This window comes from Spea bombifrons, chromosome 4, assembly GCF_027358695.1.
Source record: "Spea bombifrons isolate aSpeBom1 chromosome 4, aSpeBom1.2.pri, whole genome shotgun sequence".
Lineage (NCBI taxonomy): Eukaryota > Metazoa > Chordata > Amphibia > Anura > Pelobatidae > Spea > Spea bombifrons.
Genome location: NC_071090.1, coordinates 7,197,185 through 7,220,507, shown reverse-complemented (window position 1 = coordinate 7,220,507; position 23,323 = coordinate 7,197,185). Strand labels below are relative to the sequence as shown.

The window sequence follows — 23,323 nt, the reverse complement described above, 5'->3', positions numbered from 1 at the left end:
AATTAAATGTGTTTGGAAAATCACAGTCGAGACGTTTGGAAACCGAAACGTGTTTGTTAGTGTTTTCCATTCTAGTAAATTCTTAACTAAACTTCATGTACATAATTCCAATAATTCAAAATTTAACGTGTACTGTGAACACTTCAGTTATTTGAGATAAACATATAAATATATTATAATCTTCTGTATCTCAAATAACACTATATATATAATATAATTACATTATATGGCTATATTTATGAAATATTTCAGTGGTACAACTAAAAAACATTTATAAAACGTTAATACAGGTTTCATTTTTATTTTTCCTACACTATAGAAAAAAAATCCAGCCTCTTTGCCATGCTGGTTGTTCTAACAATTCTGTAGGATCTAATTTTGAGGCAACGTGTTCTAAATATTGTGCTAAATTAAGAGATCCAGCAATCCTACTGCCAAAAAGTAGCTGTAGGCAATACTTTGAGGGTATCTGGAATATAGCAGTAATTGTTGCAAATCTTTCATGACAACTTTAGTCAGTAGCTGAAATGTTTGTGGGATGGTACGGGGGTTATAAACAATTGGATCATAAGAGTTTTATTTTAAGGTTCTCTGGCGTTACTGGCTTTTCCCCAAAGTGCTAAGTAGTAAATGCTATGAAGTAATTGGTATAAGATAGAGTCCTCTTCTAAAAGAAACCTTTCTGTCGTGTACTGTACTGTACTGTACTTTATTTAAATCAGTAGTTCAGTCCTAAGGCATAGGACCTTTATTTAATGGCACAATACGGCTATAAAAAACATTCAAACTGAAGGAATCAATGGTAGATACGAGCCAAAATCCCACCTAACCAACAATGTGCTCCAATTAATGAAGGGCTGTAGTGGAAACCAAGTCCCCATCTTCCACTGCACAAAAGAACCAACAACCCCAGTCGTACATTTTTGGTCATCATGGTCCTCAGCAGTCAGGTGAGGTTGGTATCCCTCTATGCAAAAGGGAGATAGTCCACATCTGGACTTATCTTTATACTTGGGGAAGTGTGATGCATACATTGCTTACAAAAAAGTATGAGAACAACTGTGTGTCACATGTTGGTTCTGGATTCCCCATGTGGCAGCATCAGACTGATACGAGAATTTTCCTAGGTAATGGCACAAGTGAGCTACAGCTGGAGATGCTCTCTCCTCGTAGAGCAAGCTATGTTGCTTGTTCTTGGTTGAGTTGTTCCCATACCTCTTTGTATGGAATTTTTCCCTTCAGTGATCTCTTGGGATTCAACCCAAGTGTGAATTTGAGTCCAGATGTGGACCTTCTTGTTCACTTGTGCCTAGAGGGATACCAACTGTACTCTGCTGATGAAGCTTCTGAGGGACAAACTACACCCCTCACACCCGCAGCCCCAATAAAAAGAAGACTTGGGACCTGGTTGCCACCGCAGCCATGCCTCTTTGGTTCACCTATTCACAGTTCTTCATACGACATGTGGGAAGCACAAGTCCTTGGGGCTTCATGGAAAAATAAAAAGCAAAATACATGTCTGGGGTTGTCTGGTTCCTTTGTACACAGAAAGTCTCATATTTTGGTTCTGGACTGCCTTGTGGGCAGAATCAAACTAAGATATCAATGAAAATGTTTCCTCTGTCCTAGAATAGGTCAACTAAAACGTGAAACTTAGGGCATGCTATTATTTCAGTTTTGTTTATACTGGCATGTATTATATGTGTGTTTGGTGACAGCCCAGACCATAGGTTTCGTAAGAGAGTACTATTTTGGGTTTTTTGGGGTGTTTTTTACCGATGTATTTTATATATAATGCCTTGCACTTACAATCAACATAGAATTTCCTTGTATAGGACATATGTTAATCTGCCAGAAGGAGGTGCTTTTGTAACGTGAACTTGGGTTCATTTAACACTTTTTCGAAGCAGCCACATTCACCATATGTCTTTTTGCTGGTAGGAAAAAAAAAAAGAAAACAATATATATAGTAATTATGTTTTAACTTTTAAAAAGTTATAGAGTAAAAAGGGTTCATTTTTTAAGTCCATCTGGGAGAGATTTCTGCTGAAACAGCACTTATGAAAACCGACAGAATTTCTCATATTATGGCTGTTGTTAAAATGAAAGAATTATTATATTTAGTTTGATTTGTGGATCTTGTGCTCAAACCCATAAAGCCAGCAAAAGCTCATATTTGTTAAATTATACAATCTTTATATTGTACGAAACTGTATTAGCTATTGCGTGAGAATATCCTCTAAAATATCCTAGAAATCAGAAAAGATTTCGGAACATATATAAAACCCCCATATATATATATATATATATATATATATATATATATATATATATATATATATATATATATATATATATATGTGTGTGTGTGTGTGTGTGTATAGAAAAAGTGTTTAGATCAGTTATTTAACAAAAAGGAAAAAAAATGTAACCGTGAAATATATTTTGTCGTTATAATCATCTCGTTAATCTCAGATAGACTAAACTTGACTGGATTTCTTGTAGTAATCTCTCTTAGCACCCAGAGTTTCCAGACTTGTTATATAGTTAAGGCCATTCTTTTGTGCAGGGGAATGGCATTTAGCCCTGCGTGTTCTATGCCAAGTTCCACCTACATTCTACCTGTTTCTACCTGTTAACCCATCAAACCCATGTTACAGCTTCAGATAATACAGTCAAAGTTATATTTCTACAAATATCCCAGGGCAGAAGCATTCTCAAGAACCTAATCAGGTTTCTTTCGCCTGAAGACGCCGACTACCAACATCACACAATATACGGGTAGAATATTGTATGGTGGCATTGTGGGAAGGGAGGCAGTGGTGTAGTGTTATAGTGTCTAGGGTTTGTGTCACCCAGTGGGGGTAGTTTCAAAAAGTAACACACCTGTACAAAAGAAAAAAGCCCATAAGGCCCTAGCCAACAGATGAAATTATAAAAATGGCACCACCACTGACCAATCACAGGTTAGGCCAGTGTGGAAAAATAACAAGTGCTTACCAACCCAGCTGCAGCGAGTGCCCATGTGGACCTAACCCAGGGGCTCTATTCTGATACCTCTAGCTTCCAATGGTAATTCTATAGAGAATTCTATAAAGTAAGTTTGGCTTTGTTGGAGGTATACCTGGAGAATTAGGTTTAATTTTACTGATAAGTAAAATTCTGTGTAAAACTAAGGGATAATGTATGTTTTTTTTTTTATTATTTCCAGACAATGGCAAACCATGAAGGTTCAACTTGGTTACACATTGGCAATGTCAATCCCCAGTTTTGTTTTAATGGAAATCTCAAGGAAAACGCCTGTTTTCAAGAAGGGATTTCAGCTATGACATAGTAAATGAAGAAGAGATTAGGAAGCGTTCACTTCGCGGAATTGTTAAGTATGAGACAAAACTGTTCCAGACTCCAAGCAAGAAAATAAAAAGGCCTATCAAAAAAATGTAGGATCATCTAAAACACTTGCACATAGGGTGTTCCCTATGGGTGGAGAAGACTTAGAACTCTCTCAATATAGAAAGGATGAATTACCAACAATCTTCATGGTACGTCAATCTTGTCCTAAATGGATTTTAGGCCTACGTTTGACCCAGGAGAAGACAAGATGAAAACCCAACCAACCCTGAACCAACCAGAGTAACATTTTTTACTGAAAAAAATTCATATCTTGGCCCCAAATAGCATGTTATTAACATGATAAAAACATTGCTAACTAAGGTAAAGGCCCATGAGATAAGGTGACTACTGATATGTGAAAGGAGGCTTCTGAATTTGGGATGTTATCCAGGCGTACCCTGTACAGCTGCCTTTAATTATCCCACTTCTGTAAACAATGGATACTGAAGAATAGTTGAAGGACCTTCATTTTCAGGTAAGGTCACAAATAAATATTATCTGATGTGCGTATTATCTGCAGGGGCGCGCCTAGAGTATTTGGCACCTGGGGATGATCCTGTATGTGGCACCCCCCCCACACACACAAAAATGAATGTTGGCAAGAATATTTATTTCACAAATTTGTAAACTATATGCATGTATTTATTACATACATTTAAATAAATAACATTTACTGAACAGATATGGTACAGCATAACTCCTATCACTATATAATGAGCCAGACATTGATGTGATGGGCCTCTGCTCCTAAAACAGCCTGCCTGTGCTACCGCTGCCCCTGGAACAGCCTGCCTGTGCCACCTCTGCCCCTTTAGCAACATGTCTGTGCCACCTCTGCCCCTAAAACAGCCTGCCTGTGCTACCGCTGCCCCTTTGGCAACATGTCTGTGCCACCTCTGCACCTAAAACAGCCTGCCTGTGCCACCTCTGCCCCTTCCTAAACAGCCTGCCTGTCTCTTTTCTGCCGCTAAACACTCACTCCTTCATCAATTCATCCATCCATTCATTCGCCCCCACCCCCATACCGCTCTTGCAGATTTCACTGGTCCGGGGACTGGCCAAGCTTCACTTGGGCCACACAGACGTCTTAGCTGCCCGCTACCCGCCTAATGCGGGACGGCAGCTTACTGTTAGGTGGCCATCAGGCACCCCCCTGATGAGTGGCACCTGGGGCAGGCCACCCCCCCCCTTAAGGTACACTATTAATTATGCGTCTACACTGTTATGGGTGATGACCAGGTGCAAGTAAAGTAAAGTAACTTTCATACGTACATACTCACTTTCATATACCATCCCATTTCACATTTCCTCCAATACATCCCCAGGTGTCATTCCTACTATAATACCATTTTTGTGCCCCTGGAACTGTTTACTGTTTTTGGTCATGGATACTGTTGCTTCTTTGTACTATGTTAATCATTAATGTATGAATAATTGTTGGTGCTATGACACATACAAATGAATGAGAATTTTGATGTCTAAGGTTAACTACTTTTTTATTCTTAATTGTACACACGTGTAATGCCTGTATATACTTGATGAAGCTGTCAATGTTTGTGTTTTGTGCCGTACCGCACCATGCCCTGTATATGATATGTATGTTCTGTCTTTGAATAAGCTCAATGAAGGCAGTTGTGGACTGCTTTACTTTTATACCTGGGTACGTCCCGGGTAGGTTACCCAAGCACTCCATAGCCACGTATGGGGAAGTCTAGCCCCAAGACAGCCTTTAGTAGGTGGGGAGTGGGAGGCATATGAGTGAGGACTAGGTAGGGACTGCTCCCCCACCACAAGAAGGAGCAAACTGATCCGAATGCCCAAGAAAGCTGGGCTTCACCCAGAGATTACAGATCAAACCTAGAGAGTCCTAGATGTCTGCCTAGGTTTTGACATTTCCAAAATATTTCCTCCTAGAATCTTCTCCTTGAAAGCCTAACAGCCTCAAAATAATAATAAGGGTATGAAGTATACAACATTCTAAAAATGTAATTTTTCGAAATGTCATTTGTATGTAATCCATTACCCTTTCTTTAAGGCTGTGGAGTTTTGTGGGAAAAACATCATTCCAGAAAGCTGTTTTCTCTCTTTGTAAATGAAATGCTGTGTTGAGTTTTCTAGTCACCTAATTTGACACAAACAGAGGTCACTGAGGTGAGAAGAAGCAAGTAAAAAGCTGCATAATATCCGATATCTCCGATTTCAAGAGGGAGATTTGCAGATACAGAGACTTCCTGGAAGTCTTCCTCTAGAACGTAGATGACAAACAGAAAAGGTTACACCAGGTAAAAAGAAACAGAAATGGTCACGGACCTCCCACCTCTAAAACGTAAATAGAAAGCCTGAAAGTGAATTTCAATGTGTTTTTTCACCAATCCCAAAACATGCCTTATTCACCTTGCTGTCATATGTCATGTATTAGTTAATGGGGCAGAAAATACATGTTCTTAAACATTTTGGTGTAATCAGCATCCTTCGAGAGATCGAATTACCCTTTAAGGTACATTCCCACGATGTCTGCCAGAAAAGACAACATTTCATAAACACGGTAATTTAAGTTACTGGAACCGGTTCATAGAGTCGGGTCACTGGATTGTCTCACCCTTTTTAGATGTAGGGTCGGAAATCAGGAAACCACTCATAACTCAACTCAAAAGGTTACGATGACAGCTCGGAGACATCTGGTCCACCTCGTCTGTCATTTTTCCTAAACCCTTGTACTTGTTTATTTTGCGTGATGACATTATGCATGTCACTAACATTTTTAACATTTCTTAATGCTTTGCCTGCTACTGTTTTTCTTGAATTGCAATTTCAGGTCTACTTCTGTTTTTTTGTAAAGTATTATTTTCCCTTGATTTTCTTTTTGAGGACTACTTCTATACGGAGGCAACACATCTTGGGTCAATACCAATGTGGCCTCTGAAAATATTAACTGGGCTGGTCATGGACGATCTTGTTAGATAGATGTCCGCATGTGTACATTTTTGGGGGTCAGTGTCTCTTAGTTCGTTAATAATCCAAACAGTGTTTACTTATCTCCCAATCATCTTGGGTTCGTTGTGTTCATTGCTTGTTCCTGAGATAGGTTTGACTATCGTCGGGCTGCAGTTTTTAGTCATTATACTTTTTATGTTATCCGATCTAAATTGTGATGTTGTGTTTTAAGCTTCCACCTGCCTTGCCCTATATTGCCTGTCAAAATGATTAAGATTCTCTGCCATATATCTTGACCCTTGGCGATCGCTAACCATTCTGTCGGATCTTCCTTCCAGGGAAAACAGGAAAGTTCCAAATGTAAACAGTCTGTGACTTTTAAAATGCCTGGGGTCATCACAGGAGGCTCTCTCTTTCAGACCTAGCATCAAACCATCTGTGAACTACAATTATTATGCTAAAAGCCCACCTTGTAATTTAGATCTTTTGCTCGTTTTAATTACTGTTAACTTTAAGAGAGATTATGAGAATGAGAAGGGAATGTTAGCTATTTATAAAATGCGGGTAATACCCCTTTGAAGTTTGGATGTAAAATCTAGATAGATTAGAAAGCTTTAAAAGAAGTCGGGTTTTAGAATTGTTGGTGGTATTTTAATGGATTTAACGAGCTGAGTACAGTTAACTAAACTACTGTATATAATTAACATTTATATCAGAATAAATAAAAAAAAATCCATCAGAAAAACATGATGAAATGGGAATATAAGGCATGTTTTTTTAGCGTACTCATAGACCAACTTTGGGAAGGGCTAAAGTGCCAATAAACATTGTTTTTTAATCATTTATTTTTACAATATTCTTGGAATTTTCAGAAAGCAGCTCGCACTTTAAAATGTACAGGCTGCTTCATTTCAGTCATCTGTACTCAGTAATATGTTTAACCGATAAGCTTTTATAGTTCCCGAAGTTCTCTACGTAGACCTCGGCAAGACAGCGGGATAGAGAGGCAAAATAAAGACTGTTCCACCCAGATCGGGATAGTTGGGAGGCATGCCATGATAATTTCATTATTTCGTGATAAATGCGGGAACCATATCCAGTGGACGAGAAACTAAAGAGAAATGGTGCGCATTAATCGAGATGTCTCTCTTTATTTCATTATTTTTGCAACACTGACAAAAAGACAGAAATGAAGAAAAAAAAAAACTGTGATCTTCGCAGGAAACCATCTCTGAAAATAATCTGAATCTTTGACAGGAAGTTTAAAATTGATCTGACGTGATTCCAAGAATTAAAATTGTTTACAAGAAAGCACACAATTTTTACATTTTCTTCACTAAGCGACAGATGAATGTTACTAAGGCCATGTCTGATGTTTAAAGAGACGTTGTCATGTATGATGAGATTATATGTAAAGATCTGATTGCTCTTCCAAAAAAGCAAAACATTAGGGATCATGCAAACTCTGGATAGCATTCCATGAAGACACCATATCCATGGTCCATGTAAGCAGAACATTCGTTGTGCTCTCGAGGTTGCCAAGCACATAAGCCTTAGCAGGTTTGGCTTCTTTCGTCTCTTCTGAACAACATACACATACAGGTTTGAGAACAACTCAACCAAGAAGGGACAGTCGCCTAATAATTTGCTTTTTAGCGTGTCCCTGGTCATGGGCATCGCCAATTCTTGTGCCATTACAGAGGGAGCAAGGAGGTTCAGGTCTGGACTCACCTTTACATTTAGGGTGGACCTCAATGGATGAAAGTTTTACCCTTCAGGGATGACTTTGTGTCCACCCCAGTTGTAAAGGAGAGTTCAGACATGGACCTTCTTGCTCACCCCTGCCAACCGGGCCCCTCTGATGAGGCTCATGAAAGCTAAAACGTATGGAGTTGTTGGTTCCCTCATACAGAGGACATTTGCTTGTTTGGTTCTGGACTGTGCTTGTGGTTAGGATCAGATATGTCGGTGGAAATATTTTCTCTGTAATAGCGCAAGAGCGCTGAAACTTGAGGAGCTCCCGAGCGGGGATGCACCATAGGACAGGCTATTGAGTGGCTGTCTGTTCTCAGTTGGGTTAATCGCAAACCTTTTTCTGTATGTTATGTTTTTCCCCTGAAGAGTTATTAACACAGAAAGTCGTCCAGTTTCTATGGCAACCGCCTATGAGTGCCTGCTTTTGGGTCACGTGCCAATGAATTGTTCTCTGCAAAAGTCTTGAATGAAGTGCCGAGTACCTGCACAAACGTGTGTAAACATAAAAGTTTAGCTTCATTTTTAATAGACAAGGCAATGGAATGTTCAAAGGAAAGCAAAGCGCCATTCGAAAATGAAAGGCTGGTGAACCATCATCATACGCGGGACATGCCAAGTTTCCCAGTGTTGCTTCCCTGAGGCTCTGGGTTAGATTCCTTAATCTCCAGACAAGACAGCGGAATTTAGTCACATCCACTCCCCGACCAGATGGTGCCCATTTTTGCCTACAATCTTATGCGTGACCAGCCCCGCTTCCTGATCACACCCGTACCCCCAAGAAAGGGGACCTCCAGACAGGCAGCCCCCTGCAAAGTTCCCAGGTATTGACATCATGCAGCTTTACATAGGCCTTCCTACTGATGCCCCATGCGCATTAAGGTCTAACGTAGGCGGACACGCTTGAACTCGAACCAACTTGCAGAGTTGGAAGTAAAGTAAACCCATTTAATGGTGTATAAAATAAGCAATATATGTTTTAGAAACCTACCTTATCCATGTGTCATGAGAACGGTCATCTTAACTTCCATTTCAGAGCCTATGTATACATATTCTGCATGATTATTCCCCCCCTCGTTGTCATTAATTAAAGATACACTTAATTCAGTCACCTGCATTCAAGCAGGGATATCAACCGTAACAAAGGTATCAAATGCAACAAATAGCAGCCTAAGATAAGATTAAAGCCGTTCAGAATAAAAAGGAGTCAGCTCCAGACTGTGTGATCCTGAGAAGCTGCCCCTTCACCCTGAGACCCTGAGGTCCCAGCAAAAACCCTGAGACTCCGAGCCGAACCGTGAGAGTTCCCAGGTATATTTATTGGTTCAAGGGGGCAGGAAACTGGAACGATTACTCTGTCAATTTGCCAAAACAGCCAAAAGTAGTTTTAATAAATGAATTCCGTGCAGGCAAAAGACCCCCTTTAAGTAATCGCGTCCTTTCAACAAAGAACCTATTAGCAGACGAGTAGATGACACTGCGGCATTGTTAGGCTGCTAAATTTCCACTTGAAATGCCAGAATGGTTCTGTAAACTCAATTTGTCATTCTGTGACAGAGGCTCTGAAAAACCACCTTAACAATCTATGCCACACAGCCTCCTTCGCTACTCGTCTGCGAGCAGCCTTAAAACCTTTTAGGACGCCTGCCAGATAAATAAAAACCATATTCTTCCCGTGATTCTCCATAAAGTGCTAGACTTTAGGATCACGTATGTGCTGAAATCGAGGAAATACGGCTTCACGGTGTGTGTGAAATGTTTTCCATACCGAACTTTTTTTTTTCCTTTTTATTTTTCTTTCCCAGGACTTACCTGCCAAACATTTCGCCTCCCCGCTAAGCTTTGCATTGCGTGTACCGTGAAATGTATGGAAACTGGAAACGCGATGGACTCATGGTTGTACATTCTGATAATGTGGATAATGGTCCTAACTAATGTGATCTGTCAAAGGGCTCTGTAAGGGTTCTATCGCGTTTGTCTTCTCTAGAAGGGAGATGTATTTTTATTTGGGTTGGAAAATCACGTTTTTTTTTTTGTTCTAAAATACACACATTTACGTTTTATGCTGCATTTATGGAGCAATAGTTGGCTGATAAGAGAATTCCTTTGAAATAGGCCACAGGCTTTTTCATTCCCCCCCCCTCTTTTAGTTAGTGATTTGTGAATGTAGTTGTGCCAGAAAATTGTCATCTTGATCTTTTCCCACTACTATCTTTTGAAAGAATGAAATGCAAACATATTTGTTTTTTCCCTCAAAATACGGCGTAATATTCAATCTTACACAGACGTTCTCTTAAATTGCTCTCATCGCCGACCAAATACCTGTCAGTGCCTGACAACATTAACGCTTTCAAAGGAGGACTTTAATAACGTTGAGTTTATTAAGGTTTATGACCTCAGAATTTTGGAGAGTCTTCCTGCATTCCACGAGAATCGAAGAAGACTGAAGACAATAATGGAGGTGAATAGATATAGAATTTTGCTAAAATCTGTGGACAATTAACCATTTAAACAAAGTAAAATCTAATCCCACAGTTTTGCAGAAAAGATGTCCAGAGAATGGTCCAGAGTGTCTCTCCACCCTTAATATCCAAAACCTAGCAAGGAGATCTAGATAAATTCCCTCCGAACCTGTATATACAGAATTGTATTCTTTACTGAAAGAAAGTGTGTTCCAGTCTGAAACATCCCTTATTCACTATATCAAGGACTTTTGCTGGACCATCCTTCCAGGCATCACCACCGCACTCCTCATTGCTTCTGAACCTCATTGCTTTTGGCCCATTTAGTCTGCCCAATGTTTTCTCCCTGCTGTAGGACCTTACACCTTACTTGGTCCTTGGTCCTTGGTCTTGTTTTACATTCAGCATATCGTTGTGTCTATCCCATCGATGCCTAAATTAACATAGCGACATTTCTACCACGTCTACTAGAAGAGCCTACTTATTAAACCATACTTTCAGAGAAGGAAACGCTTTGTTACATTGTCTCTAAAAGCTTAACTAAATGGATACTTTGGCTGCAAAATTATTAGTAGTGCATCATTTTATCATATTTTGTCCATGTTCCGTTAACTATATGAGTAATGGATTCTGTCAAACGTGTATGCAGAGGATATGAGGGTTATGTTTGTACTTAGGCCATATAGCTGGACTTTCTGACGAATAGATAAGCACAGGTAGATAAGACTTTTCTTCTTATTGTTGCTTATTGTCTGTTGTTTGGCCTATGTTAAAACAGTGTTACAGAAGGATAATATAGGATAATATACAGAAGCAGGCACACCTGAGCTCCCCTGTAATGTAGCGTATCGAGGCACCTGATGTTCTAAGGTGAGCTACTACAAAGAGGTTGGAAAGCTCTGAAGGAGACCATGTCATAGGGTGATCAGTGGTGATGAGACACACATGTACATGTTATCTTATTACACACGTCCCTGCCGTGCTTAATCATACACAAAGTGAAACATCTCAAAAAACTTAATTAAACCCCTCCATGTCTTCATACATTGACCCCTGCTCTCTACTTCCAAAACCTTTGCTGATCACCAATATAAGATTTTGGGTCGATGCCAATATTTCAACCATACACCACCACATTGGCTACCAGTCATTCCAATCCAACTCAAGTTTTGGCTTTACCCTCAGGACCCACCCGGTTGTATGGCAGGTCCCAGATAAATACCAGGTTGTATCAAAGAATCACATAATCACAACAGGCAAATGTTTTTCTTTCACAAACTTCCTGACGGATGAATCATGTTTGGTTTGTTCTAAATAACAAAGATCACACACAACCATATCGCTTAATTGTATGATGTCTTTTCTACATTGTCAGTAACTGTTTGAACGTATTTTTTACATTAAACTAAGCTACTGATGCTTCATGTCTTTTGAAGTATTTGTGTTCCGTGTTAAATCAAGCATCACCTATTAATATATTTACTTTATTTGAGAAGCAATAACAGATTATTGTATGCTCCTAATGCTCTCAGTGTGTTACGCTGAAATACATACATTATTGTTCATAGAGGTTAAAGGGACAGTCAAAGTTAAGGACAAAAAAGATTGGTAAATAGTTGTACTTTCTGTACATTCCCAGCCTAACATCTGCTATAAACAACATAAGATGCAAACGTCAACTACTTTATGGTTTAAAAAAACTCCGTCATCAGTCTGTAGTAGTTTTGGCTACATCCCAGATGAACCTGAGCTACTGTGATTGTCTGTCAAAGATGCTATGTACACAGATACCTCTGATTGAGAAAAGTAATGGGATCTTCAAATCAGAGAAAAATAATCTCCATAAACCTCTCCATATGTGCCAGTATGCGTTAACATGCGTATCCACTTTTTATATTGTAGACTTTCAAATTCGACTTTTAATTTAAAATTTCATCAATTTGTAAGATGGTCCAAAAAACAAAAATGAAGCAGAGAGCTGTGAATTTTCCTCTTTCTTTTGTCTTCTTTCTTCATCTGCTTCTCCCCATTTCTTCTTTCTTCTCTCTGTGAACTTCCACAAAAGGGCAGGGCCTCCGGAGCACACCCTATCCCTCGAGAATCTTTCTATTGAGGTACTTCTGAAAAGGGTGGAGCCACACAGACAGGGTGTGCCCCGAGGTTCTCCCCTTTTTGCCCTGGGAACCCTGGTTCACGAAGAAGCAGGCAAAGAATGAAGACATGGGGAGAAGAAAGAAGACGAGAGAAAAAGCAGAGCGGTGGGACAAGAAAACAGGGACATGGAAGTGGTTGGCCGAGAAGGTAGGGAGACTTTGAGAGAGAGAGATCGTGAGAGAATAAGGGTGAGTGACAACTAATTTTATTTCCAAAAGCAACGGGTAGGAAACTGAATTCGCTGTCCAAAAACGTAAGGAAGAATATTTATCTGAATCATTTTTGGTATATTTGTACAAGTCTAGTATATTGTCAATTTTGGAACATAGCTACAGAATCTGGTGGTGCTCCATCAATAAAATGTATTTGAAAATACAGACATGAAGGCTTCAGCTCAAGACTGGGCGACCATTATCTGTCCATTCAACATAAAGTTAGAGCCCCATAAAACATATCAAATTCAATGAGAGACTCCATGTATGAGAGTCATATACAAAAATATGGCATTCATTCTTCTTTAATTACACATTTCATCATAATAATAGCCATACGGTTGAATACGGCAACATTTTTGGAAGGCTAACTTCCCATTCATTGCTAATCACTTCTGCTATATCCAAACTATTTGCTATAACTAGTTCTATTGTAATATGCCCTTCTCGGAACATTGAATAGATATGATTTCTTTCATGGTGTATTTAGTTTATGAGATGTTTAGATTGCCCTGCTGGGTGGTCTTAATTTGACTGATCCCCTGGTAATTTATATGGTAGTGCTAAGAGTCTTTTGAAATGTGACCATGTATGAGACTAAGATTAAGTACCATCTGGTATTTTCTCTTTGAAAGACCCTTGGCCATTGTCACTTTCTTTGACTAGTGAGCTGTAACATCTGACCTCAGATTTCCAAGTCTTGACCTTCACGTTATTTCCTGCCCAACAGAAACATTGACAGCAGGATTCCTTTCATGTGATACTTTCAGTTAGTGCTACTTTTTTTTTTATCACTTTGATGCTAAAATTTCATTCATTATATTTACTAAAACAAAATAAATTATTGACTTATTCATACAATGTGGATTTTTTCTTAGTTTACAAAATTCTTATTCTTATTAGACTACATCTACGTCATTTTCTACACAATTTTCTATAGATAACAATGAATTATTTATAGCAACATCAATGTTTTGTGCATAAAATGCACATAAAATCCTTGTTAGGGTAAATAAATCAAGATACTGAGGTGTTAGACAAAATCCATTATTTATTTTGTGATTTAGGTCTTTCAGAGCCACTCAGCTCTGAAGTCTAACATTAATTTTGTCTCTAGTAACTCTTTGGCCTCAGGTTCCTTACGCAATACACTGTAACAAAGTATTTGTTATGGTCAGAGCCCATGTTGGGACTTGCGGAGTCCTCACGATACGGCAGAGTGACCTAAGGACAGGCTACTGTGTGAGCTGCAAATAAAAGATGAGTAGTTGGATGTAGAAACAGATAGCCAGCCACATACAGTAAGATCTCCAAGTAGTTTTTCCTCCTTTTCAATGATACTTAGGTTTTTAATGTCAGGGAATGTCTGATCTAAACCTACTAAAAATTACGCACGATGATCAGAGTCCCAACCAAAGTCCACTCATTTGAACCCTCTGACAATCCCAAAGAATCATACCTGAGAATGATTTTACCAAGACCTCCCCTACTCCTTTAGGGAGCAACACAGGCCTAAATAGGGGCGACACGACCATCAGATAGGACCTGAGGAATAAAGTGGCTGGATGTATGGAGGACCTTTGGCAGAAACTCACCCAACCCAGACATCAAAGGCTAGTGACCAGGTTCTGCCAGTGAGTTCCTTGGTATGCTCAAAAATCAACAAGCCTAATAAGAATATGTAGATCAAATTAAAGTGAGATTTTGAGTTGTCAACTTGTTAGTAAATCTACCTTTGCAGAGTGAATACCTTCATAAATTTATTTTCCTTTTTAAGACGCTGTCATTGAATGCAATAGGGCAGCCTACATTGGAATATGTAACATTGTTTTGACTACTTATTATTATATTATTATTCAGTTGGATTGTGGTCTGCCTGAAGAAACCAGTTTCACTTATCATTTTTGATAAGCTTTGTCTGTGGGCAAATTAGCTAGTGGACCTATTAAAAATGGAAAAAATATATATTTTTGTGAATTTAGTCTTCAAAGTATGGTTGAAGCAAGATTCATATTCCATTGGACCTTCAACAGGATACAAGCGTAAGGTCCACTTTACTTGCATCTTTTTACTCATTTCACAATATATTGAGCTACAGTGACTATAAATGTACCGATATATTGAAGTGAATGAAATGGACTTTAATAACTGTGTGACTAACGTACCTGGGCACCTTTTTAACCCCTTAAGAACAATGGAGGGTCCCTAAACCCATTGAAAACAATGCATTTTAAACCCGTACATGTACGGGCTTTGTCATTAAGGGGTTAATTAACACAACTTGTGAATCATAACATCTTAATCCTATAATAGTCCATTTGAAACATTACATTAAAAAACTCAGAGTGAGAAGTCAGGTAAAGACGGCGTGACTCCAGGGATCTGCCCGCTCATCCTGAGATCCTGAAGTTGGCACAAAAACCCTGAAACCCAGGGCAACTCAGGTAGAATAAGTTGATTGCATTAATTCCATTCTATATGGCAGTCACACAATTAAAGGATTATGAACATCCAGTAGCATGTCAGACAATTTAAGTCAAATAATTAAATTTTCTTTCAAAAATATGCATGCTGAGGTCTACTGATGGTAAATACTTTGTTCCTATTTTCAAAGTAATTACTCACTTTGCAGAATCCCTGTTGACTATGCGTGTACTTACCGGACATTTAAACGAAAAAACATCGTCTGCAACCTGTGACGATGGAAACTTTATATTCCGATTTTACATGTGGTCATCTTCTTGTTTTCTGCATTTCCTCATTGATGTTGCCGATGAAAGTCAGCGGGTCTAAAGGGGAGTAAAAGTCAAGCTGTCCATCTGTCTACTGACATGTGGACAAGGTCTCAAATAGCTGTTTTCGAGAGCATTAGACCTCAATGATAATCGTTTTAGAACGACACCTCATTCTATAGTTTAGTGGTACTTGGAGTGAACGTTAAGTTTATGTAAGCAAACTAATTTAAAATACCATCTAACATAAATGTTTTCCATCCATCGAGTCGTCTGCATTATTAACATAAATTTATAAAACTGAATTAAACTTTATTATAATGTATTTATTTTTTAAACATACACCTGCTATATGAGTATAAGCTGTTGTTTTATAATGTTTAATGTAGTATATAGATAAAAAAAAAAGTATAATTTAGATTAAAAAGTTTGTAGGTGTGTAGAGCACACATCCGCTCCTACGGTGTTAAGTTGTGGGTTTAATGTAAGTTTTACTGTACTTGCTGAAGGAAAATGTGACGCTCATGGACTCTACACAATGAAAACTTAGTTTTAATTCCCTCGCAGCCATAACTGATCCTTTGATCCTTGTGAAAGCCGAACTATCATCCATGAGAATTTTAGTTGCTGGTGTAGAGCAAATGGGCTGTTGTGTTAACTTGAGTGTACTGGGGGGGGGGGGCTTCAAACTGTTCTATGGTAAAGAACCATTGTTCTGTCATGGAAGCTATGACCAGGATGGGACCAATCAACCAATCAACAACAACCAGCAGCTTTTTGAGTGGTAACCTAATGGAGATCTCAAATACACTGCTGTTCAGCCAAACGCATCTCCTTCAAGGCAAGGGAGCTGGACGGATACCCAACATGTATAGCCAGGGTTCTGATTAATCCACCTTTGCAATTCGATGCCAAAAAGGTTAATTTCAAGGTGTAATTCAGCCATCGTATGCATTAAAATCCATAAGGGATAGAGTGTACCTTTAATGCCACAGTGACATAGACTGTCCTGGCAATGCTCCAGCAATGAAAGTTAAGTTCTTATAGGAGACATTTCTGAAAATATCTTTTAGTTTCAATTCATAAATGTTTTTACATGTGGCATTTACATGTGGCATTTTTCTTTTTATTGACAATACATTTTAATGAAGAAACCATTAGACTGATAAGTACATTACTGGAAAGAAAAATGACATGTCCGACGATACATAATGATGTGTCCTGTACAAGTAGTTCTATAAGTCTCCGGGACTGTAAGGATATCCCTGTGATGATCACAAAGTATTAGCGGTCCAGTATCGTACGGTCCAGTACGCCTTTATCAAGACTTTTCTGTGCTTTGTGTTATTATATTACATTATTATTACATTACATGATTAGAATATACAATTTGTTCTTCTTCTTAGGTTTGTAATGTGAACTCCAGTCAGTTCATTAAGTTCCAGATATGTTTAGCATCCAAAGAAATATTCTTTTCTCATTAAGGGATCCAAAGAATACAGGGGGATCCTCTTTAGATTGACATCTGCTATGGTGATTGTATGAAGTCAACCGCATACATTTTTTTTAATATTCGTGTAGATTAACAGAATAGTTGTTTGGAAGAAAACACTTTTTGATGCTGGTACAGGGCCGACCCTAGGCCAGATAGCACCCCAGACAAGGAGCCCCCTTGTCATTCCACACCAGTGCAATCCTTATCCTTTTTTATACATCTAGAATGCCAATGTAAGCATAGATCTCTTGTGCATGTCCCAAACACATTGGATAGGTTTTCATTAAACCTGTCAGGTACCAGACTGACTTCTACACATCGAGATGTTTGTGCCCCCTACCCCTGTCCTGGCATGCCAGACAGGCGCCTGACTCACTAGGACCGACCCTGTGAGGGGACCATTTTCTGGTCAGTATTGCCTTCTTCTGGATTAACAGATATGGGTTCTTGGAAGGGTTGCAAATTAAGGATTTTCACTCTACTTTATTATCTAGCTATGAATGGAATGTATAAGAACCCATTTTTCCATAATATTGGAGAATTATAGAACCCTTTTCACTGTTACAATCCTGCCCAGAAGCAGCAGTATCAACGTGATCTAAATACCTGCTGTGAAAAATCAGGTGCAGTGACCTATTTACCTTGGTGGGGTGGATGCTGCCCCCTCTGCGACCGTCGTCTTTACTGGTGAGTGCCGGCATGTGATGTCATATTCCAACCGCCTCATAAGGTAATACGGGTAGATACTTCAAACTATGGAGGCCATGTAGGTTGGGAAGAACAGAGATCCCTCTTGTAACTGAGCCATTGAGCTGCCCTAATTTTGTGGCATGTACTGCTACCCTCTGGTTATATTGGGTTTCTTACGTTTTCCAAATTCTACATTTTACAGATAAAAAAACAATATTTATTTATTATAACTCACCTTATATGTTTACCATAAGGCCATCTTAACGGCACATTCTTACTGTCTGCATTGTTATTTCTCCCCAATGAAGTTGGGTATCCTAAAAGCTGGGAAGGTGCTTTTATTTCAGATGTCGAAGGATAAGTATATGTTTCATTAGCACAACTTTGTGGTTCTTAATAATACAAAATACTTGATTTATATTTGCACAGGTAAGCAGCAAGTGGACACCTTGCCAGCAGGGGCCCTGGAGCAAACGCCATCCCTTAAAAAAGATACATTGCACATTTAACCGCACACAGAAAACAGTTATGTGACCAAAGCTTTTTCAAAGTAAAGAGGTCATTCGGCATGACAGAGGCAAGTCTCCAAAGTTATGGGATCTAAGGAATGATAAACAGTAATGTCCGTGAGCTCAGGGACGAGGACACGTATTTGGAAACAGCTCCGTGTTTTTAGGAGAGAAAGAAAATTTGAAATTAAGATCTGATTTCTTGTTAATATTCCTTATTCTAATTTTATTTGTCCTCCAAAAAAACACCCTTTTTTGCAATCAATGACAATATGTAATACTGTGACTTTATTAATGTTGATAATTTATTAATCATTGAAGTTGGGAGAAGTGTAAAAAAGTGTAAGTAGAAGCATTCTATTAAATAAAAAGAGAGAGAGAAAAAAATCCAACACAGCAACATGTCCTTAAAAAGTAGATATTGCATAAAAAAAATAAAACAGTTAAAGACGTAGATCGACGTAAATGAGACAGGTATGGAACAAAACAGACAAGAAGGCAAGTCCGGCTTATTCAGAGACAGGGCCCTTCATTACTTATTTCTGATGTTCTAAGGATTTCTTTAAATATACTTCTTCTGGACTTGTCAAGGTAGAGTTGGGGTGGGGAATGGAAGGTCCACCTAAGTCTGGTATTGTGTGATTTCCAGCACTTATTCACTTGCTGGTTGGTTACCTCATGTCTGCCGCTTCTCGGAAAAAGAGTCATAAATATGTTTCCATTAATCTAAGTACATACAAGAAATAAAACTAAGAATTATTTAATCGTTCTCAGACAATTTGCCACTACGTTTAAGCGCTTGAAACTTTGTATCCTTTTTTTCCAGTATCAGAACATTAAAAAGTAATTTCATGAAGCAACCTAACCGTATTTTACTATTTTATAGTATTTTGTATTAAGCATTGCTGGCGGAAAGGGACATTTTAGGATTAATACAAGTAGTCTGTGGGACCTATATGAAGCCGGGGTTTTGGCATCTATTGGAGACTTTCATTGTTACATCTCATTGGGGACCTGAGCTATTACAAAGTAGGTCCCATGGTGTTGTGTTCCTACTGTAGATGTAATGTAAGGAAGTTTTACTTTACCGAGAGGGTGGTAGGTAAATGGAACAGTCTCCATCAGAGGTGGTAGAGGATAATACAGTGGGGGGATTTAAACATGCATGGGATAGGCATATGGCTCCTCAATCTAAGATATGACCAATGTTTCGGGATACAACAAGTCTGCTATGAATCGTGTTATAAAGCTATGCATGTTCTGCATATACTCTCGTCAGACTGCTTGTGCTGGTTGGGAACAGGGCTAGACTGGCAATGTCGAGGTGGCCTGATGACGTAAATGCAGCCGGTGGTTGGATACACAAAATTTTTATTCTCTGGGCATATCCAGCCACATGCCCATACCTGGGAACTTCTTGGCTCCGGCTACCCGGAGCCTTCCCTTGCGGGACGCGGCCAGGACTGCACACGTACGGTCCCGCTGACGTCGGTGGGCGGACGGATTCGGGTCTTGACCCGGAGAACCGGAGGAGCAGCGGTCACCCGGCAATCTCCGGGTCAAACCCGGAGGGTTCCCAGGTATGTACATGCCGCAGCACCCCATCTGACCCTGGAGCGACAGACTGGCTGAGAATCTGGCACCAAAGGCCAGCAGCCCACCAGGCATTGCCCCAGTGTGCCAAATGGCCAGTCCGGGCCTCTTTGCTAAAATGGTGATCGCATATACATGCCCGCACATTTAACCGCCTTGCAACAGGCAACTGGTCATAGCTGCAGACGATTCTCAAACCCTGTATTTAAGCAACTGCTTATAGCTCCTTACTTTTATATTTGATGCACAACAACCCATTCTGTGTTCGGGAGAACTGCCTCATACTCCACATAATAAATCTTTTATATGGTTCTAATCTGATAAATTTCTCACTGAGCAAAAATCTGTGTGTAGAAAACCCTTCACAGGCAGACACATTTGGATGGGCTTCCAGATTTGTGAAAATCAGTATCCACGAATGTCCTAAAATGTATAAAATTTGGTCCTTTGAGTCAGGGTTATTTCAGTCTTTTTACCTCATATCTCAGCATAGACCGGTCAAGACGTTGTGCCAGATCCTTTCCCTTTTTTCATGATGTACTGTTTCCAAGAGAAAAAAAAAGCACTTTTTAACAAATGGTCTTGGCACGGGTGCCCAACAAGTACAGTTGGGCACCCGTGCCTCGGAAGAGTAAAGCTCTTTAGGTAAAACGTCCTTTGACCCCCTATAGACTTAATGCTGGTGGATTTCTGATGTGAAAGACCAATAATGTAATAGATTCAACAGATACAAGTTCTGTGGCCGTCCGCACTCCTATATACACATAGTACTTAATATTAAGAATTACCGTGCCGAAATTTAACTTTCGTGGATCAGGGAATTAAACTTGCTTCGGTAATCAACCAATCGGCAACACAAAATGACTATTTTTACTGACCCCGTTTGGTCAGTTTTAGTTCTTGGTTCTTGATGTGTGCGTGTTCTTTGATCACCCACCAAACCTAGCAACCAAGATGGTACCCTAGACGTTGCCTTTTAATTATGGAGCTTCTGACTGTTCATATATTGTACAAAAGGCTAACTGATACCACCTAATAACAACAGTGGCAACAGCAAATTCACTCTCATGTAGTTCCCCTCTGTCTAGATCTACCAGAAACAACATTTTCATTTTGACTCAAAATAAGTCCCTTTGCTGCATATCTCACCCCGGTTGAAACAGTGATCACAATTGTGTTAATGCTATGAATCTGTAGCGATAGTAATATCACTGCTGTACAATAACCTATATTTGGACATACATGTTTAAAAAAAAAAGCATTTATAAAATGACTAAGTGAGCTGGTTTGGGACGTCATCAATGGGTTATAGTTCAGATTTTGGAATTTTAGCAGCACAACTAAAACTCAGCTAATAGATAAATAAGTAACCTTTTCTGGAGACCTGAACGTCATTAAAATAATAATTTAAAGTCATTTAGAAAATCAGTTTTTACATTTTAAAAAGAGAGCCTGTACTTGCCTTTAAAAATATATGGAGTTGGTGTCATAAATAGCATGGAATGTGGATGATTGGTTATACACATACCTGGGTTTTTGCCCCAGTCTCGTAGTTTCAGGGGCATATTCTCAGGGTCACACAGTCTGGGACTGACTCCTTCCTATTCTGCACGGCTGTGATCCAACATAAAGATTCCCAACTGGTGCTTTTGCCACCAGTATGTTATGGTTGATATACCTGCTTAAATGCAGGTGACTTAATAAATTGCATCTTTAAATAATGAAAAGTCAAGATTTCCATAATGACCGGTATTAGAGACATTTGGGTCACAACATAGAATTTTCATGACTAGCTACTAAAGAGTTAATATTTCAAGAATCTCAAGGTCAGCTTATTTAGAAGGTTCTGAGGTCTGGGGTATCCAACAGGTAGCTGCAATACATTTTCCTATCTACCTGAATCAGCCGCTTGTGGTCCAAAAGTCCACCACTACATCTTTCATGTCATGGTCGCCATTTCAAACTGGATATGTATAAGCACGAAAGGGTGGATTTAGGCCAGCATATGACATCAACAAACTTGTCAAATACTATATTTCTCCACGTCGAATCATCAATGTGGAAACCCTACATACAGCCCTTGGCATCCCCAAATCCATCAACCATTGGCTTTTGTTTTAGTTTTTAATACATAAAATACTTAAAATAAGGAACTATTCTACATCGGTAAACCAGCATCAGTTTCCACCAAAGGGCAGAAGTAACGTGATGGGGAGAAATAATAATGTAAATGCTGAGAGCAGGAGAAGATAGAGAAGTTAAGATGACTGTCTAAAAACAAGTCGCTGTTCTAAAACATAAATATTACTTTAAATTACTTTAAATTATACTTAATATTACTTTATATTACTATAAACGTAATATGTGGTTTTCTTTAGTGCAATGAATTGTAAAATATAGTATTTTGGAACGTGACAGACCCTCTTTTAAGGAAATATACCCACCAATGTGGTAAAAGCTTGCTAAAGCTAAATAGCTTTTCGGATTGATGCATCAAGTGATGTCATTTGGATTTTACCATTCAAATAATTTGAATAAATTCTTACAAGGGCAATGTGGCCTTTCTGGGTGCATTCTTCAATTGATAAGTGTTATTTTGCGAAGGCTGTTTATATTACATATTATCAGGAAGACCGAGGTATTCGCCGGGAACAGCGCTTGAATGGAATTTGCCCTCTGATTATAGTTGGCAGTGTGCTTTAAATACCATAGCATTGGTAGTAATTCATTTTTAATGACAGTTTCTTGGGTGTGGTAGGAACTTCTGTCGCCGTAAATTCTTATGGGAAGAAAATTAAGCTAATCTCCTTAAACACAATACTTAACGCTGTGTCAGCCTGCACCGAGCGTGTAGTAAAGCTGTATAATACTTAGAATTCTCCAAATTATTAGGCTATCGAGAACAAAAGCAATAGTATAGGATATTTCGGTTTTATGCGTCTGTCCTGTGTCCCACCGTTCTCTTTGAGACCTAGCTACAGGGGTGGATTAACAAGGAGTTATAGGGAGAAATTGCCCACCGAGGATGAGAGTTTCATGGGACTCCTCTGCTGCAGCATGGGTATTTGCAGAGAGACAGACTCCATCTTAGCTTCCTGCTTCCTGTCATGTGATCAGCCAGTGAGAAGCTCCATTTGTGGTCACATGTTGCAGTCAAATAATGGCGGAAGCTGCATGGCTTTCTGCTGGTAAAGAAAATGCAAGGCTTGGAATTACTAGGCGAGGTAAAGAGATACTCTGCAGGTAGGCACTTTTCGGTTCAAACCGAATAAACTAAGATTGCGTACACGAAGATGAAGAAGCACAACATGAAGATTCTTTGTCTTTGTTAATGTCTTCTACCTAATCTCCCTGGTCCCTTTCCCCTATACAAGTCACTGCCTCTAGCCTACCTTGT

General features: G+C 39.2%; 1 long non-coding RNA gene across 1 annotated transcript in view; it reads left to right on the top strand.

Moving 5' to 3' along the window:
* Positions 1–3,625: 3,625 nt before the first annotated feature.
* LOC128490124 (uncharacterized) overlaps positions 3,626–23,323 on the top strand; it is a 125,233-nt gene continuing 105,535 nt past the window's right edge. The window contains exon 1 of the long non-coding RNA XR_008353918.1: positions 3,626–3,868. This is a non-coding gene — a long non-coding RNA (uncharacterized LOC128490124). The remainder of the gene's footprint in view (positions 3,869–23,323) is intronic.